General features: G+C 42.9%; 1 protein-coding gene across 4 annotated transcripts in view; it reads right to left on the reverse strand.

Annotated features, from left to right (window-relative positions):
- Positions 1-13,538, reverse strand: part of LOC121439592 (nuclear receptor coactivator 1) — a 222,209-nt gene extending 208,671 nt beyond the window's left edge. For 3 of the 4 annotated variants that reach the window (XM_041640118.1, XM_041640124.1, XM_041640123.1), the window contains exon 1: positions 13,411-13,538. The gene's annotated coding sequence lies outside the window, so the exon portion shown is untranslated. The remainder of the gene's footprint in view (positions 1-13,410) is intronic. The other variant, XM_041640122.1, reaches the window with a different exon arrangement.
- Positions 13,539-18,825: the final 5,287 nt, after the last annotated feature.

Here is an 18,825-nt window from a genome sequence, read left to right on the forward strand (position 1 = left end):
TGCCTGATGATAATCTTCTTGATGGACATGAACTTGGAGAATAACTTTATGGTTCCTCATAGCACCAACGGGTGTTCAATGAGAAGATACCTTCTCAAGTGAAGAATGAGGTTTAAAACCAAACTAAAAAGCAGTAATGATCAAGATCTTAGAGCCTTTTACTCCCATATCTCTCAGGGCAAAGGCAGAAAGGAACATGAGTTTGTTTGTTCAGTCTATGACAGAGGAGCTCTATACTAAGAATATTAACTTACCAGGCTATCCCAGATTTCTTTTTCTTAGCTTTTCAAGTTTTGAACAGCACTTCTAGCTATTGAACCCAAGGCCTAACACATGCTTAAGCAAGTCCTCTGCCAGTAAGCTATATCCCTAGCCACTGCCACCTTTTATAAAATATTGAAATGAGGTTTTGCTTAGTTGCCCAGGCTAGCCTCAAACTTAAAATCCTCCCATCTCAGTCTTCTAAGCAGCAGCATGTGTTAACTACCACACACAGCTCTTCCAGACAGTTCAGCATCACCCTTTCTAGTCAATGGCTACAGCATAAACATGTTCTCCAAATAATATTCAATTTTCAATTTACTAAATATACTGAGACCAATAAAAAGAATTCCTAGAATATATTATCTATGAGTATTCCAGAAATACACACACACTTTAAATATATTTGTAAGTAGAACTACGAGTTAATCAATGTCATTTGCTAAAAATTTTGAGTCTAAGAATTACAGGGGACAAAATATAAAACATGAACCTTTTTACTCATATCATAATATGGGTAACAGACATATAAGTGACAAAAATTCATACAGTTCAAACAGTATATGTGTGTTTGCATATATAATATCAAAAGAGTGAGAAACATAAGAAGAGTTCACAGAAGGAATATGTTACCTTTATGTTTTAAATTAACAGGAACTGAGAAATCTGGGCGAAGTTCTAAAGAATAGGTGTAATTCCAGGAGCACACATTAGAATGAGGGAAAATAGTACAAAAAAAAAGAGCATATTGAGGGGACAATAAGCCAACAATTTCATTTCATACATTCGATTGTGGAGACTAATTGATAATAAAGCCAGAGAAGAGAGTGGTGCCACACGCTGGCAAGCTTCAAACGCTAGGCTGTGCAACAATGAGGACCATGGAAGGCTTTTAGCAAAGCTAACAAAAGTAAAAATTAGCACGATGGGGCTAGGGAGATGGGTCAGCAGGTAAAAGCACAAGCATCCATGCCAAAATCCTCAGCACCCATGTAAACACCAGGTTGGCATGGAGGCCTGTGAAAGAAAGCTAGGTTGGCCAAGTACTCTGAGAAGCCCTGTCTCAATTTATAAGGAAATGGAGGTTGATCAAGAAGAATACCAGACATCAACTTCAGGCTTCTGGCCTCTGCATGTACACTCACACACATGCACAGATGCATGTGTTCACATACACATACACTCACATACAGGAACACTATGCACATGCCCCCAAAATATAAGGATGTGATTTTACAATAGAATTAAGCAAAAACTAAAGGAGGAGCTACAAGATGGCTCATCAAGTAAAAGTACTTGTTGCCGAGCCTGATGACCTGAGTTCCATTCCTGGAGAAAACCAACTCCTAGATGTAGTCCTCTGACCACATGTTGGTGTAGGAGGTCCTTCTGTCTATGTGTTGCTTCCATTGGTTAATGAAGAACTACTTTGAGCCTATGGCAGGGAAGAACAGAACTGGGGCGGGGGGGGGGGGGCGCTAGGCTCTATGCTGGGATAAAGAAGGGCAGAGTGAGAGATGCCATGGATCTGCCGGAGACAGACGCTGAGAATTTTACCCAGTAAGCCACTGCCATGTGGCGATACACAGATTAATAGAAATGGGTTAATAAATATAAGAGTTAGCCAATAAGAAACCAGAGCTAATGTGTCAAGCAGTGATTTAATTAATATAGTTTCTGTGTGATTATTTTGGGGTTAAGCTAGCCGGGCAGCCAGAATGAACAAGCGGGCCCTCCTCTTACAACATGTAAGCACAGGCACAATGTGTAACATATGCCATATGTACGCATATGGCATACAAAACACACAAATAACTTTTTATTTAAGATTTAGTTTATTTTATGTGTATGAGTGTTTTACCTGCATGTAAGTGTACTGTGTGCATGTTCGGTACTTAGTGGAGGCCAGGAAAAGGCACTGATTTTCCAGGAAAACAAGAGCTATAGACATCTGTGAGCAACCATGAAGGTGCTGGGAACCAAACCTGAGTCCTTTGTAAGAGCAACCAGTGCTTTTACTGCTGAGCCATCTCTCTGGACCTAAATAAACATTCTGAAAACAAAGAAATAATCAAAGAAGGAATTCACTATGGATTACAGCACCACTTTAATACTACTTTAGTAATTAAGCATGAATTAAAATTAGAGTGGGAAAGAAGGAACTAGATAAGCCCACAGAACTCAGAGAGTTTTTAGTGTGTCAAATCAGAGTCTAACATTGCTGAGATTCAGGTGCTAATGGGTATTTAAGGAAGCAATTATGGATCCCAACTCATTCACACACACATACACACACACACACACACACACACACACACACACACCCTTATAGCCTCATCCATACTTTTGTAAAATTGAGGGAAGGCCTGAGGGAGAAATCATATATAAAATAAACCAAATAATGTAGAGCCAGGCAGCTGTGCAACAAACAGAACTCAAACACCTGTAAAGGCCAAAGGCATTTGCAATCACATCTATTGCAAAATGGAAAAACTGCAAAACCAGTCATACTGCGGGCTTGAATAATGACATCAGATATATCCATTAAACTTGGCAAGAGGGTAAAACTGAATGAATGGTGTTATTGAGGTCCCTGTCCTCAACATTAGAGGAGATGATGGATCCTTTCTGGAATTTGGTGAAATCTATAGACCCTCTCCCGGAGAAATTATAAGCTCACAAGATTCTACTTATAAAGTGTTTAAAGACTAACATCAATCTAAAAGTATTAACCCATGAACTCCAAGTTAAGAACCTTTGCTATGTAGTAACTATTTTTATCATATATGCCATGACTTTAAATTTTTGATAGTAAATCACAAGTCTATTTATGATACATATATACTACATAGCAAACTGATAAATTATGTGCTTTATAAAACATATACAAAATATAAATGTAAGAATCTTCAATTATAACAATCTACCAATTTTTAAACAATTACTTTACTCATTGAGTCATAAAAGCTATGTACCATTTCTAATAAATGCTATTATCAATTCCACTACTTTCTGGCAGTACAACAACTAAACATGCTTTTGTGTGTGTTTAGTCTTGCTTTCGTTCTTTCTTTAATACTACAGCATGAGGCTCTAGCCCTAAATTCAGTACATTTTTATAATAAATAACTATTTTGCTGTGGTTAGCACAGCTGAAAAACATACTTTGCAAAGATGAATAAAAACCCAAAGAAGAACTCCATTACTGGCTTCACTGAATAAAACATGATATTCAATTGCAATTCCACTCACCATTTATGCAAAGGCTTTTTGCTGAAAATCAGCTACTGCATTTCCATATTTCCTGATGGCAATCAGTTGTTCTTACAAGCTAATCAGATGAAATTACCTTTTTATATTTTCAGCAGATGGGCTCAAAACCACTAAAACGTCTCTTTTACAAGGTTTTATACAGGTTAGAAAACTTCGTTCATGAATTCAAGGGTTCGTGTAAAAAGTTCTTCAAATTAACACTCATCATTACCAGCAGTTAACTCCAATAGGCTAAAAATGCTTCCAAACACCATCTTCAATATCCTCTCTCCACAGCACTGAACTCTATTTCCTTCCAAAAGGAGCAGATTCAGTGTGCTTATCTGATCGACTGCATACCACATACAACCATGTATCACGGGAAATGTGATACAAAATCAGCAAATTGTATTTGTCTTTTTGTGGACAAAGTCATTATTAAGTTAGACAATTCTTAAATCTTTTGCTTTAAGGTAACCAGTCAATCTCTATGAACTACAGAGCTACATGGTGATTCTCTACTGCAATTCAAAGTGGTGTCAGGAGTCTATCTACCACATAAAATAATAAATCTAAGATTCTCTTTACACAAGCTCCCTAAACTGCACAAAATCACAAAAGACTAAAAGTGAAAGAACTTGCTCACAGATCTCTAATGCTCCTCCCATCTCCCAAACAATCTGCTGCAGATCTGATTTCAGAGACACTGTGCCTTACAACTGATTACACCTGGACAACTGCCTTTAAAGGTACTCCAACTACATTGAAATCATACCTTAAAAAAATACCAATTTGGCAAAAGACACAAAGCACAGCACATTCTGTGAGCACATCTGTCTTCAATACCATTCTCTCAACGTACACCTGGCTAAGGGCATCAACTGATCAACTGAGTACACAGAGCTGTAACAAGGTCCAAGCCTCTTATTTCAAACTACATGTATTTATGTATGTGTGTGTGTGTGTGTGTGTTTGTCCATGTCACAGTATCAAGTGGAGGTCAGAAGATAATTTGAGGGAGTTGGTTCTCTTCTTCTACCGTGTGGGTCCCAGGGACTGAACTCAGGTTATCAGGTTTGACAGCAAGCATATCTACTTACTGAATCATCTCAACCACCCAAGATGGCCTCTGAGTGCACCAAGGTTCTAAAACTTAATGATATATCCTAACCCTTAAATCCTTTTGGGAACATAGTAGAGTATAAATCATGAAATATTGAGAGTTGGGAGTTTCCCACTTGTATGAACAATATCACTTATACAGTCAGGTGTCTTTATATAAGGAGAGGTCATTTTTGAATTTAAAAAAACACTACTGCACAAGTTTAAAAGTGTCAAATGAAGCCAGGGTGTTACGTAGCACAAACCTTTAGTCCTAGCACTCAGGAGGCAGAGACATCAGAATCTCTTGAGTTCAAGCCAGCTTGGTCTACAAAGTTAAGTTCCAGGCCAGTCAGGACTACACAGTAAGACTCTGTCTCAAAACACTAAAATAAAAAGATAGATAGATAGATAGATAGATAGGAAAAAAGAAAAGAGAAGACCAGTAAACTAAGGGCTAGAGATCAGATCATTGGTTAAGAACACTGAGTTGTCTTCCAGAGGAACCCTAGTTCAATTCCCAGCACCCACATGGCAGGTAAAAACTATCGGTAACTCCATTTCCAACCCCCTTCTAGCCTTTGAGTGCCCCAGGAATGCGTGTTTTGGGTGGCTGCACACAGACATACATGCAGGCAAAATGCCCACACACAAAAAAAATAAAATAATATTTTTTAAAATGTGAAATGATAATGCACAACCTGGAAGAATAGCTACTGCTTTAAAAAAGATAAATAATTTAAGGTAGTATGAAGATTTTATTCTAACTCCTAGTCAAAAACCACATGATCCATTTTTAATATACATAAAAATTAGTGAATAAGTTCCCAACGTGATAAGCCTTAAATATGGAATCATTTCAAAAATTATGAAAATATAAAATTTGGGGAATAAAAACGTGCCAAGAAATGATCCACATAAATTCAGAAAATTGACATTTCTCATTCTCACCCAGATCTTACTTACTACATACTGTTCCCACTATCTCCTCCCATTGTAAGCCATTCAGCATCACAAGACTTGTTGTCTACTTCCTGCTCCCACACAGGTTGACACAGTTCCCTTCATCACATCCTATTAAACCCAAGCTCTCCTGCCCTTGCTTCTCTTTCATTCAATCTTTCTGAATACAATGCTCTCCTCATCCCATCCTCACAGAAATCAGGTCCGGGTTTCAGTGCTCATTCACCACCAAGTCTACCATTAAATCTGCCTTGAACTGCTCTTAAACAAGGTAATTGCTCTCTCCTCCTGGACCCCCCAGTCTACTTCCCAGCAAGCTTCTCACAGCACTCATCACATTTAATTACTATTACAGGTATTTGTGTTGTCTTATCACTTCTCTTAGGTCATAATCGCCTTAAGAATAGAATCTGTATCTTATCGTTTCACTTCCTTATCTTTTAACAGCACAGCACCTTGAACAATGTACTCGTGTAACTATAGCTTCAGTGGATAACCAAGTAGCTACTCAGAATCAATTACAGACTTCCTGAACCATCTAAGGTAGAAAAGGAGTATAACTGGAAATTTGTAGAACAAATAACTTTTCCCTGATTTCCTCCAATCAAACTTGCCAAAGTAAAGTCAATATTATACATTACAAAAACCAAGGACATTTTATCCTTCAACTATCTGATCAAATAGTGTGATATATTTAAATATATATACACAAACAATGAAATCTATGATTGATAATAGAAACATATAAATATTTCAACCATATAGGCAAACCAAAATTTTAAGATACAGTATATTAGCTGGGCGGTGGTGGCGCACGCCTTTAATCCCAGCACTCGGGAGGCAGAGGAAGGCAGATCTCTGGGAGTTCGAGGCCAGCCTGGTCTACAAGAGCTAGTTCCGGGACAGGCACCAAAGCTACAGAGAAACCCTGTCTCGAAAAACCAAAAAAAAAAAAAAAAGATACAGTATATTAACATGGTCAGAGTGACCATTCAAAACACACTGCAAACACAAATAATGATCAATTTATTTCAAATGAAAGAAAATACCTTAAGCTTTATTTAAACACTATCAAAACTTAAGAGGAGGCAGAATTTTATTGCTAAGATTCCAAAATCAGCCATTCAAAGATAAGCTTCCCTGGACAGAAGCACAAAAGAATCAACATTACTAAAGTACAAAGGTGAGACCAAAAGCACAATAATCTTAAAGCGACACTTTCATTAAGTGCCTGCTGTCTGCAGGGTTACCAGAAAGAAAGAAAGCTGCAGGAGTCTCTACAGCATCTATATGGAACCCAAGGAAAATCCATTAAGAGGGATACAGAGTGTTGCAAGTACTTTTGGGTAGATGCCAGTTTAAAGGTATGAATATGACTTCTAGTTGGCTGTCCTAGGTTCAAATGCCATTCTTAGCACCCACAAGCTATGTGATCTTACACCAGCCACTCAACTTCCCTGAACCTTATTTCCTCGTTTATGAAATGTAGTTTGTAGAGCTAGCATAATACCTGGCTTAGAGACAATACTCAATAAATATTTGCTGATTCTGAATGAGCAATACAATAAAAGCAAGTATTCCTCTCCAAACATTTTTTTTTTAAATCTTTGAGAGGAAATGGTGTTAATTACTTCCTGGTTAAAATTAATTTGACTCTCAATATTTGTGAGAGACTGAATCCAGAAACCTGTGGAGATACCAAAATCGATGTTCAAGTGCCATCTATAAACGGCACAATGCTTCCATGTATCCTCTACTCTTAACCCTATTCTCTTTAAAGCACTACTAGATTACTTATAGAACCCTATACAATATCAAGGCTTTTGAATTTGATCATACTGTATTATTTAGGGAATAATGGCAAGAAAAATCTGCACATAGTCAATACAGAAACAATTCTTTTTATTTTCCCTCTTTACCCCCACCATTAATGGGGAGTGGACATAGGTCCCATGTAAGCTAGACAAGCACTCTGCCACTAAGCCCTTTTGAATATTCTCTATAAATGGCTGGCTGGTACAAGAATAACAGTGAGTAAACTATATTTCTTCCTTCCTTACCTCATAGATTACTTCAAAGTTTACTAGAATTCTAAAATTCTAAATCTCAGTAGCCAAAAGCTGGTGCCTGGACTTAGTCATCTCCTCTATAATATTAAGGAGGTTATTCTAAATAACCCTTAAGTATCTTCTACTCTGAGTGCTGTGGTTCATTCAATCTCAAGGATTTACCAGAGCAATTAAGAGGAAATGAAGGAGGTGGAGAGAGTCAGAGAAAGAAAGGATGGAGTGTATAAAACAGTCACTGAGGCCAAGGGAGTGGAAATCAACTGCAGAATATACCGGCTTTGGCACTGTTTCTGAAGATCATGAGAACATAAAAGAAAAGGAAAGGGGCTGGAGAAGTGGCTCAGAGGTTAAGAGCATTGCCTGCTCTTCCAAAGGTCCTGAGTTCAATTCCCAGCAACCACATGGTGGCTCACAACCATCTGTAACAGGGTCTGGTGCCCTCTTCTGGCTTGCAGGCATACACACACAGACAGAATATTGTATACATAATAAATAAATAAATATTTTTAAAAAAAGGAAAGACAATTTAAGTAAAGAAAACATGAAACACAGAAGCTCAGAAGCAAGATGCCTCTGGATGACTATGTTTAAAATCAGGTCTTTCTATAACCTTGAGCCAGACTCTGGAAGAGTCTAACACTGTCTTCACTCATGCAGCATGTACACAGTTATAAAGCATTTCTGCATGCTGTCTACAGCAAATTTTCTGGAATGGGAAGTAAGAGACTCCATTTAAATGTCTTAGGGTTTGATAAATTTGTAGAATCTTCACTAAAAACATCAAATGACATTTAGAAAGGGTTTTTTTCTTTCAGTAGCTATGTGTAGAATAAATTAGAGAAGCAAATGCATGCAGGCAAACAGCTCTAAATCTGCAGATTAGAACTGTAGCACAAAAGAAAAAGTGAAATCTGGCCAACAGTTCACTCGGACCCTCACAGTGATTTCTATTACTCCACATCCAAACGACCAGGGACCAAATTATTCAACAAGAAAAAAAGGAGAATAGTCAAAAAAAAAAAGTATGAAGAAAAGAATCAGACACGGTGATGGTTAGGAGTGGAATGTCCATTTGCCAGCTAGTGTTAATGCTTTACTACCTGCCAGATCATTGCTGAACAATGCTACGGAGCTTAATTTTTAAAAGCACAATGATATAAGTACATTTTTCCATTTTAAATATGAAAACCTAGGGTTTAATTTAACTAGATACCTAAGGGTACATGAACTAGGAATCTGGAAGAGCCATGAGCCAACCCCGCCTCTGACTAGAGTCAAAGTTCGACTTCTAAAACAATCTTTAAAATTGTCTCAAAGTTACAAACCAATGGGTGAAAAGCTACACACACACGCGCGGATTAAAAATAAAGCAGCAGGGCTTTTGGTGAGAAATTTTGGTGGTAAAGGTGCTTGCTGAAAAGGCTGATGACCTGGGTTCAATCTCCGAGACTCACATGGTAGGACAGAACTGACTCCCAAAAAGTTGTCCTCTGACTTAAAACACGTTTGCCACAGCATGAATGTGACCACACACACACACGAAAATAAATAAATACTTTTGAAGGTATCACTGTGGGAACATTGGATAATCTGCCGTTAATAGGATTCTGACTCTGCTGGTGGGATTACACCTCTATTCTTGCACCTGTTCCTAGCAGCAGGACTCAAGGCCACTCAATAATATCAATACTCCCTCTTCCTCACAGAAATATGGTATGTGGGGGCAACAGGGCAGATTATAATTAAGGTGGGCATAACTAGACTGATTAATTTCAAGTCTTCTTCCCAAACACTTTACAGAATGACGCGTCTATTTTGGTATAAGCCATTTATCATTAAATATGACGAGTACACTAAGAAAGCCTGTCACTTCAAAGACTCTCGGAAGTACTGTTCTGTGAGCTGAGCACACTGATACACCTCTATAATACCAATACTACAAGGCTGAGGCAGGAGGATTCAAAGTTTGAAACCAGTCTCGGCAACTCAGCACAAATGCCTCAGTCAAGATGAGAAAGAATTGGGGGCTCAGCTGAGTGGAAGATGGTTTGCCTAGCATTGAGAAAATCCTGGGTTCACCACTTCTTATCACAAAATAAATAAAAAAGTAAAATAAAAACACTCTGCCATGGGTGGGTTCAGGGAGGAAACGGAGATGCCACCTCCTTTACTCGCACTAGCAGAACAGATTTACACACTGACATCAGCGTTTAATAATGGCTTCCTATATTACGCTATATGTCCAGTGATAGTTAAGATAATTATTTCTATGCTCTGTAGTAACTCAAATACCACACACCCACAAACCATTTCCAAAACTATACTAGATTATGGGGGGAAAAAAGTTGTATATCCTTAAATTAAGTAAGTAATAATAGTACCCAGCTGGCACGAGGCCGGTTTATGACCCAACACCATATAATAAGGAATAGGCACACAGTCTAACTAAAAATGCCTCAACATCACTTCCAAGAGTAAGAAAAAATCAGAGATCACAAGACCTATCCTCCGTGGTCAGTGAGAAAAGGGTGACTGATTGGTTAACGTGACAAAAGCAATAAAGAACTTCATTCCTATGGTCTAGTCTATACGAATGAGGAGCATTATAAAAGTAGAGACAATTCTGTATAGTTCTGTAACCCAGACCTGGTTCAGGGCTCTGTTGTCCGACTCCTGAAACTCGAGTATTTTATCCGATCGCATGCCCATCTCAGCAGCTAGTATTTGCAGGGAATGTAGAAAAGCACCCACCACAAGGACTGTGGACCTCTGCCAAAAAAGTGATAGCTGGCCCCTGAGAATGACTGTGTTATCAATGCCAAGACAATAACAAGCATCCTAGGGATCTCCCCTACCCATCACTTAGAGATTCTACTGAGTCTTATGTGCGCAGGCTGACCTTCCACACTCGTCCTGAAACCTAAGATGGCCACAGCTTAAGCTCTGGAAAACACGCAACACAACATCCAACAACTGGACTCCTTAAAAATTCTGGAGCAAACGGAAACAAGAACAGAGGCAGGGTTGCCCCAAGAAAAGGCGTGTGAAACTGATGACAATTGAACAAGGAGAGCTAAATGTCCTTGGGAAACTATTGGAACTGCAAGCCGGAATACAATCTGGCTGGAGAAAGGATTTTTCCAGGGATGTCCGACATCATCTCTCTCCCACTCCGCCTTTCAGCACCTCTCCAGCACCCTCAGCACTCACTCAACATTTAGTCCTGGTGAAAATGGCTCTCGGGATTAGCAGGATCAGGAGGACGTGCAGAGAACATTCCATCCTGGGAACAGCATAGTTAAGTTATTTAGACTTGTTTACCATCCTTCCCTATAGAGTTAGAAGCATGAAATTTTGCCAGCATTTTCACAGTATACACCAGTCAGCACCATAGCAACCTAATCCTCTGCCCACCAAAAGATCAACACATCTGCAGTAAACGAGAAATTTAGCAAAAATACAGAGTGGCCCTGGACTCCTGAAGCAGTCAACCAAATGTCTTCATCTTTACATAGCACCTACTTCGTGGTGCCCTCACAGCTTCCTGGCACAAGCAAGTTCTTGGGATTATACAAACTGCTGCTTCTGTTTCCAGCCCAGATTTCTAGAAATGAAATCCTGGAATTGAGGGAGAAATGAAAACAAATGTTGGCAGAAAGGAGAAAAAATGCATTGTCTATATAACCCCAGTTTAAGTGAACAATCATCATTAATTCCGTAGAGTTTTTCTTTTTTTCTTTCAGTAAAACCGCTTACCCAAAATTGTAGCTCTAAAAACATTCCCTTGGCTTAAACCACACATAAAAAAGCAATTTTATAGAAATAGTCCTATAAATTTTCTCAGAAATAAGGAAGAGATTTACTGTAAATTATGTAAAAATTCAGGCTTAGCATCAATAAACCAAAGTTCAGTGTGGATTAAATATGTATAATAGATTAACGTAAAATGTCTGCAAAAATCAAACCAAATACCAATGCTTACAAGTTACGGGCCGCTCTCTCTTCTCTCCAAACTCCTGAAGTCTGAATAAGAAATGGAGAGAAAACCTTGCCAACCTCAGGTCACAGAAGCAACTCGGACCTTTCTGCAAAGCACGGGAGGAGAAGTAGAAGCGCTTCCACTTTACCTACTTTACGACAAATTAACTCGGGAATGCCCATTTATGAAACTGAATCAAATCCCACGGCTACCTTTAACCCAAAACTATTTCTAGCTCGAGAGCCAAAGACCCAGGCAAATACGCAAATCCTTTCTTTTCACCTTATTCCCAAAGTGAAGAAATCCGACCCCTTCCTACTACATCACAGCTTCTGTGAAGCTGGAGGAGAGGCCCCTTTGGCCAACTTTTTTTTTCTCCAAGACTAACCTCCAACCAATTCCAGAAGAGGAAGCAAATCTCAAACAAATTTAACCCTTGAATTCCACTCCTAGGAATCTACAAAATAACCTAGGCTTCACTGCAGCCCTGTCTTGCAGACACTTAAAACGATTTCTTCATGGTTGAAGTGGAAGCATCACGCCTCACAAATCATCACCAGAGATTCCTTTTGTCAGTCACAGAGTGCTGGGGCTGCGATTCACCCACGAACTCCTGACCGGCCAACATCATCCTTCACAGGAAAAACTTAATGTTTCAAAAGACAAAGGGGGGGGGGGGGGGAGTCACCTTTTCCACAAGGACACCTGCCTTGCCTCTAGAGTGGCTCTATAAGGAACGACGACAGCCGAGCCAGAGAGGTTAACAGATAACTCCCCAGCTTAAAGTTTTCCTCCCTATCAAACTCTTTGGCCACAGCACCTCGGCTAGTCACACACACATGGGTGTATTGTCAATCCCTCTGCCTCCCTCTATCATTGTCAGACTAGAGGGTGTCTGGCCCATAGGAGTGACTGATTTTAAAAAATGCATATACAAATAAAATAAAATCGAGTCACCGCAGAGGAGTGGTAAGGACTGGGGACCCCAGTGTCCAGTTTCTCTGAGTCTCTTCCAAGCGACTATGGAGAGCTCAAGTTCCATCACTGACCACTAACCAGATCTACACGCAATCGTTTGGCTAACGTGTGTTCGTTCCCCTTCTAGGTCCTTTCGGCAGAACCCTGCATGGGGACCAAATCCCAGCCTCAAGAAGAAAATTTCCTTTATCCGCCCATTCCTACCTCGGAAGCCCTAGTTCCAGGGGGAGAAAGGCAAGTGCAGCCGCGCTAGGCAAAGGGGCCGTCGAAAGCTGCACGCGCAGAAAGGCATGCCTAGGTCGCCCCCATTTCTCTGTCCCGGGGCGAACAAGACTCAGAGAGGCTGACGGGCTGGCCAAGGTCACCGTGCTTGCTGGTCGGGGCCGAGGGGCGCCCGCGCCTACTTCCGGCTCCCCCTTTCGGCGGCGGCTCGGGGCGCCCGCTCCCCACCCGGCCCGCGGCCGCGCGCCCTCCGCGGATGCTCGCACTCCGCTAACTAGGGCAACTGGAGTGCGCCGCAGGGACGGCGCTCTGCAGCGCGTCGCCCGCCCGCCAGCCCGCCCGGGAGCAGCCCCCAGCTGGTGCCGTGACAGCTGCGACCTCCGCCCCCTGCAGCCGCGCCAGGCCAGCAGGGGAACTCGGGGAAAAGTGGCAGCGGGAGATGGGTCCCAGAGAAAGGAGAGCCCGGGCGGAGGGCGCCAGCTGCTCCCCGCCCCCTAGGGCCGCCGCGGCCGCGCGGCTCGTGACAGCTGCACCCACCGCGAGGCTCCCGCCGCCGCCGCCACCGCCGCCGCCACTGCCACTCACCTGCCTCCGCCGCCGCCTTAGGGCCGTGCTCCCTGGCGCCGCGCTCGCTCGCGACTGTGGCGGCGCCGCCGTGGACTCCGCCGCTCCTCCGGCCGGGCACCCGTCCCCGGGGCCCAGGCGGCCCGCCCGCCGCCGCAGCGGCACTCCGGCCCCCTCCTCCGGAGCAGGAGTCCCCCCCCTACTTCGGGGGGGGGGATGCAGAACCACCCCGGCGCAGGCTGTGCCTGAGGGAACGGCGGCGAACTGCAACCGAGGCGCTTGAGGCCGCGCTCTAACCGACGGACGACAGGACGAGGTGAATCGCGTCAGTCTCCCGCTCGCCCGGCCTGAAGAACAGGCATTTCAGCCGCTCTCCGCGGCCGCCATGTTCTCCTCCTCCACGGCCGCCGCCGCTGCCGCCGCCGCCGCCCCCCGCTCGCGGCCCCGCCCCCCGGCCCCGCCCGCAGCGCCCCGCCCTCGCGCCCGCCCCACCCACTCGCGGCCCCGCCCTCGCCCCTGCCCCCTCTGCGGGCCGGGCCGGAGCCCCGCTGCCCTCCGGCTTCGATGGCGCGCCCCGGGCAGCGCGACCCCACTGGCCCCGCTCAGGGTGGAGCCGCCCCGCGCCCTCTACCGGCTGCAGGCGCACCGGGGCCGGTGTCCTAAGGAAGTGTGAGAAAGGAGGCCCTAACTCTTCCCCGCAGGGACCCTCCCCTCGGGGCGGTCCTCTGCCCTCTGTCAGGAAGCCTCGAACCCCAGGGTGCCGCCAGGCGGGCCGCGGGACCTGCACCCTCTCGCTGTTCTTTATCGTTTCGGGAAGGTTGGGGAGCTATCAGGAGGAGTCTGACCTGGGCCTTTCTCCACTCGTGGGTTGTAATACTTTTGAGTGAGAGATATCCCTCGCGCCTCTTTTTTTTTGTTTTGTTTGTTTGTAAAATTGGGAGGTGGTTTGCTTAGATGATTTCTTAGATTATTAGACAAGGGTAAAGAAAGATTTTTTTTCATATGAAAAGATCTGACTGACACTGTCTGGGTCTGCAGTTCCCTGAATTGACTAAAATGCCTGTCTATCATCCACAAATCTTTCCTCTCGAGGGGGCCCACATCTTTCTTCTTTTCTACCTCCCTAACTTACTCTACAATGGAAGTGCTACATTCAAAAGTAGTGTACCTTGTCATCAGAGGAATCAAGCAACCACAGAACAGGTCCTTGAGCCTTGATCACTATCTGGAAAGCAACCCCTATCCCAAGCCTGGCAATCAAGGTAACTTCTCTCTCCCTGGCGGCGGAAGGGCTGCATAAAAAGGGGCGCTATCCTTCGCTGCTTTCCAGAGTTCTTGTCCTCATTTAGCGGTCTTTACCTGCTAAGCTACCGTCTTCTGCTGTTCCTCATCCTGCATTTGACGCCTCAAAGCAGCCTGTGTAAAGCCTTAAGTCCTCCGTCCCTTCTCCTGACTCAAACCTGACAGCATTTAAACACCCCTACCTCCCTGGCACCTCTCTGAGACAGCCTGTGATGGCTTACATAAAGCAGGCACCGCCATCCAACTACTGTTCAGTGCCATACGCTGCCTTCATCTTCCTGTCCTGGTCATGCTCATAAAAAAAAAAACCCTAGACCACACTCTGCCTTCATTTATGCGGTCATCCTCCTATGCATGCATTCGGTTGATTCTTATCAAAGACAAGCATATTTGACTAGCTCTTGCCCTCACCTCTAGCCACTGCACAGTCCATATTCTCAGTAGTTGCTGAAATGCCTGAAGATCTCCATCAGTTTTGTCTCCTTCTATGGGACCTGTTTCCTGGTCTAGTACAATCCAGACTGTACAAAGTGCCTTGTCCTGGCCTCTGATGCTTACCAAGGAGCCAAGTGTATGCAATACCCCTGTCTCCACTGTACTCCAGTAACTGCTGGCAGGCAGATGCCGTGAATAGATCAGCCTTCTCTTCTATTATTCTTCTGGTTGCTTCTAGCCGCTCCTTTTTCTATCCTCCCCTCCTCCTGTCTTGCTCATCATCCTTCTTTCCACCTGTTCTCTGAACTTTGATCCTCTAGCACTTTTCTTGTCTTCTCTTGTGTGTGTGGTAGGGGCATGTATTGTTCATGTGGGTGTGTGCACGTGTATGCCAACGTCTGGTATGTTTCTCTAGAGTGCTGCTTCACCTTAGGTTTTCTTATTTTAAATTACATGTGTGTATGTGCGCGTGCGTGCGTGCGTGCGTGCGTGTGTGTGTGTGTAGCTAGGACACATGCTCATGCATATGCGTGTGGAAGGCAGGGGACAACTTGCTGGAGCTGGTTCTCTCCCTTCCACCGTGTTTGTTTGCCCCAGAGATCAAACTGAAATCCATCAGGTTTGGTTGACAGCAAGCTCTTGTAGGTCCACCTTATTTTTTGAGGATATTTTTCATTGAACCTGGAATTCACCAGTTGGCTAGACTGGCTCTTCCATGGAGTTCTGAAAACTGACCAGTTTGTGCCTCCAAACTTCAATCTGACAGAGGTGGGGTTACAGATTGAGATCAGCTTTTAGATGGGTCCTGGAGATTGGAACTCAAGTCCTTGTGGTGCTTATGTGTTAGACTTTGGTGGTGGTGGTAGTGGTGGTTTGTTTTTTGTAGCTTAGGTGCCTGTCCTGGAACAGACCAATCAACTTTGAGATCTGAGAGAAGGGGGAAAGGAAAATCCAGGCTGGCCTTGAGCTCACTGCCACTTGGGAGCTGGGACTAAAGGCCACAACCTCCCCCCCCCCACACACACACACCTGCCCATCCATCACCCCACCCCTGAGCTATGTGTTAGGCATTTTATCCACCTTCCCAACCCCTTGCTGTTCCTTTTGTTTTGGTTTGTTTTAAGAGATAGGGTTTCTCTGAACAGCCCTGGCTATCCTGGAACTTGATCTGTAGATCAGGTTGGCCTCAAACTCACAGAGATTCACCTGCTCTGCTCCAACCACACCCAGGTAGCTGTTCCTTTATATATATATTACACAATGGCAGAAAGTGTTGCAAATCTCAGTGTCTTCAATTTTTAAATTGTTTTTCCTTCCCCTTCTCTCATGTAAGTTGATTTGGTTTGTGTCTCAGGCTGGAGCAAAGACTCAGTGGTTAAGAGCATTGGTTGCTCTCCCAAAGGACCCAGGTTCAATTCTCAGCACCCATATGATAGCTCACGGCTGTCTATAACTCCATTCCCAGGGTATCTGACACCCTCTTCTGGCCTCTTTGGGCACTAGTCACAAATATGGTACACAGACATAGATGCAGGCAAAACACCTGCATATTTTAATTTGCATAAAGTAAATTAAAATTTTAAAATATATATCTTTAAGTCATTTTCAGGCTACTCAGCCTTGAGATTTTGTTTTGTTTTGTTTTACAGTTATTTTCTTGTTTATTTAGACATTACCTCGCCACATAGCACGGACTGCTCTCAAAGTCTGACTCCTCTGGCCTCCGCCTCACAAGTTCTGGAAATACAGGTGTGTGCCACCTTGTCCAGCAAGTGCTGAGATTTTGCTGAATTATGAATGTAACTTAAGTGGTATTTATATTGCTATAGTTATACACGGGTGCTAAAGACATATCTTCCCCTGGTGTGAAATCACTAAGCATGCCCCCTGACTTCGCCCCTTCATTATCACTTGCTTACAGTTATGTCATTCTCTGGTCTCTTATGACCTTTTCTCTTGTCCAAATCAGCTTCTCTCTGGCGCCATCTGCTCTCACCAAGGGGGCTTACTTCCACAATAACAAGGACTGGAGAGATGGTTGAATAGGTAAGAACATTGCCCCCTCCTCAAAAAAACTAAACAAAACAAAAACTGTGCCTGTAGCTTCTGTACTGGGGAACAGAGATCAGCAGATCTCGGGAGCTTGCTGACTGACCAGTCTAACCAAAATGGTGAGCTTGTGGATCACTGAGAGACCTGTCTCAAGGCAATAAGACAGTCATAGAGGAAAACACCTGACTCTTGTTCTGGCCTCCACACTGCACACACAGGCATGCCAGCATACTTAAATCTACGAGTACACCACACACAAAAGTAAACAAATGAAATAAAGGGGAAAAATGGTGAGCCAAATAAAATTATAGTGAATATCTTTCCACATATTTTGCATACTTAAGTATATTTACACATATAAATGCTGTATATCTATTCAATTTTGTTGTGGTGATTTTGCATGCCCTGCCCCCCCACATCCTGGGAAAGGAGCCAGAACCTCATGCATATAAGGCAAGCAATATACCAACTGAGCAAGATCCCCCACTCTTATTATTCAATTTTATGTACAAAAATAAAATCACACTATAAATGTTTATTGGTGCTCTGGTATCTTTTGCTGCACAATATAATTTCATCATTAATGGTTGGATGGGATGTATTTACACAATGTTACAAAAGTTTGTTTACAATGTTTCAGGATTTTGTGTGCTTATTTTTTTAATAAAATTCTATAATTATGTGCCTCTATACAGTTCGGAAATTATTTTCTTAAATTCATAGGTTAATTGCTAAATTAAAAATGTTCATTATATGCCAAACTGACCTCCAGAAAAATTATCCCAAACTATGATTCTATAGTACATGAGCATTCTACTTCCCCACAGGTTACCTGCTCTGGATTTCATCTATTTTATATCAGATTATCTTTAATTTTAACCTTGGATTAAAGTATAGGTGTTAAAAAGAGTAGGTTTAGAAATAGGTGTGGCAGCTGACACCTGTAATCTATCACTTGAGAGGCTGACACAGGATGGCTATTCCAAATTTGAGGCCAACCTGGGCTACATAGCAAATTTTAGGCCAGCCTGAGCTACAAGGTGAGACCCTGTGTGAAAAAAACAAAATGAAGGGGAAAATGTTTTAAAGAAAAGGAAGAGGAGAAACAGGAGGACAAAGGAAGGATGAACAGCTCTGGTTAAAGCTGGACAGATCCAGATTTGAGATGGCCATGGCGGTCACTAGTTTGTGACGTTGGAGTAACCATTTCAGCATCTCCAAGCCTCGTTGTCCCATCAGGAAAATAGGAGGCTAGCTCTCACTTCAAAGGCTGTTGTGAAGATTAAATGAAATATCTGCCAGATACTTCATACAGTGTTTGGCATTTAGGATTGCCATGGGAAAGTAAAATTTAGCTGCAACAGAGAAGGTGAAAGTCTACCCAGCTACTCATCAGGCTGGGATAATGGGCACAGATAAAGCCAGCTGCGGAGTTAGCAGGCTGTGGTGTCTTCTGAGGACATACTGCAGCTGTATATATCATAATCACTCCCTTCCCCAAGTGGCTGCTGCTTTCCTATTCACTCAGAAACATTGTTCTCTAAAATCATAGATATCAAAAAACCTTGGTGTTTGTAATTATAGCAGTATCTTGGCTTTTTTGTTTTTTGTTTTTGTTTTTTTTTGACAAGGATAAAGCCTCAATGT

Source organism: Microtus oregoni, unplaced genomic scaffold, assembly GCF_018167655.1.
Source record: "Microtus oregoni isolate MIOR12 unplaced genomic scaffold, Mior012 000062F_ref0000492, whole genome shotgun sequence".
Taxonomy (NCBI): Eukaryota; Metazoa; Chordata; class Mammalia; order Rodentia; family Cricetidae; genus Microtus; species Microtus oregoni.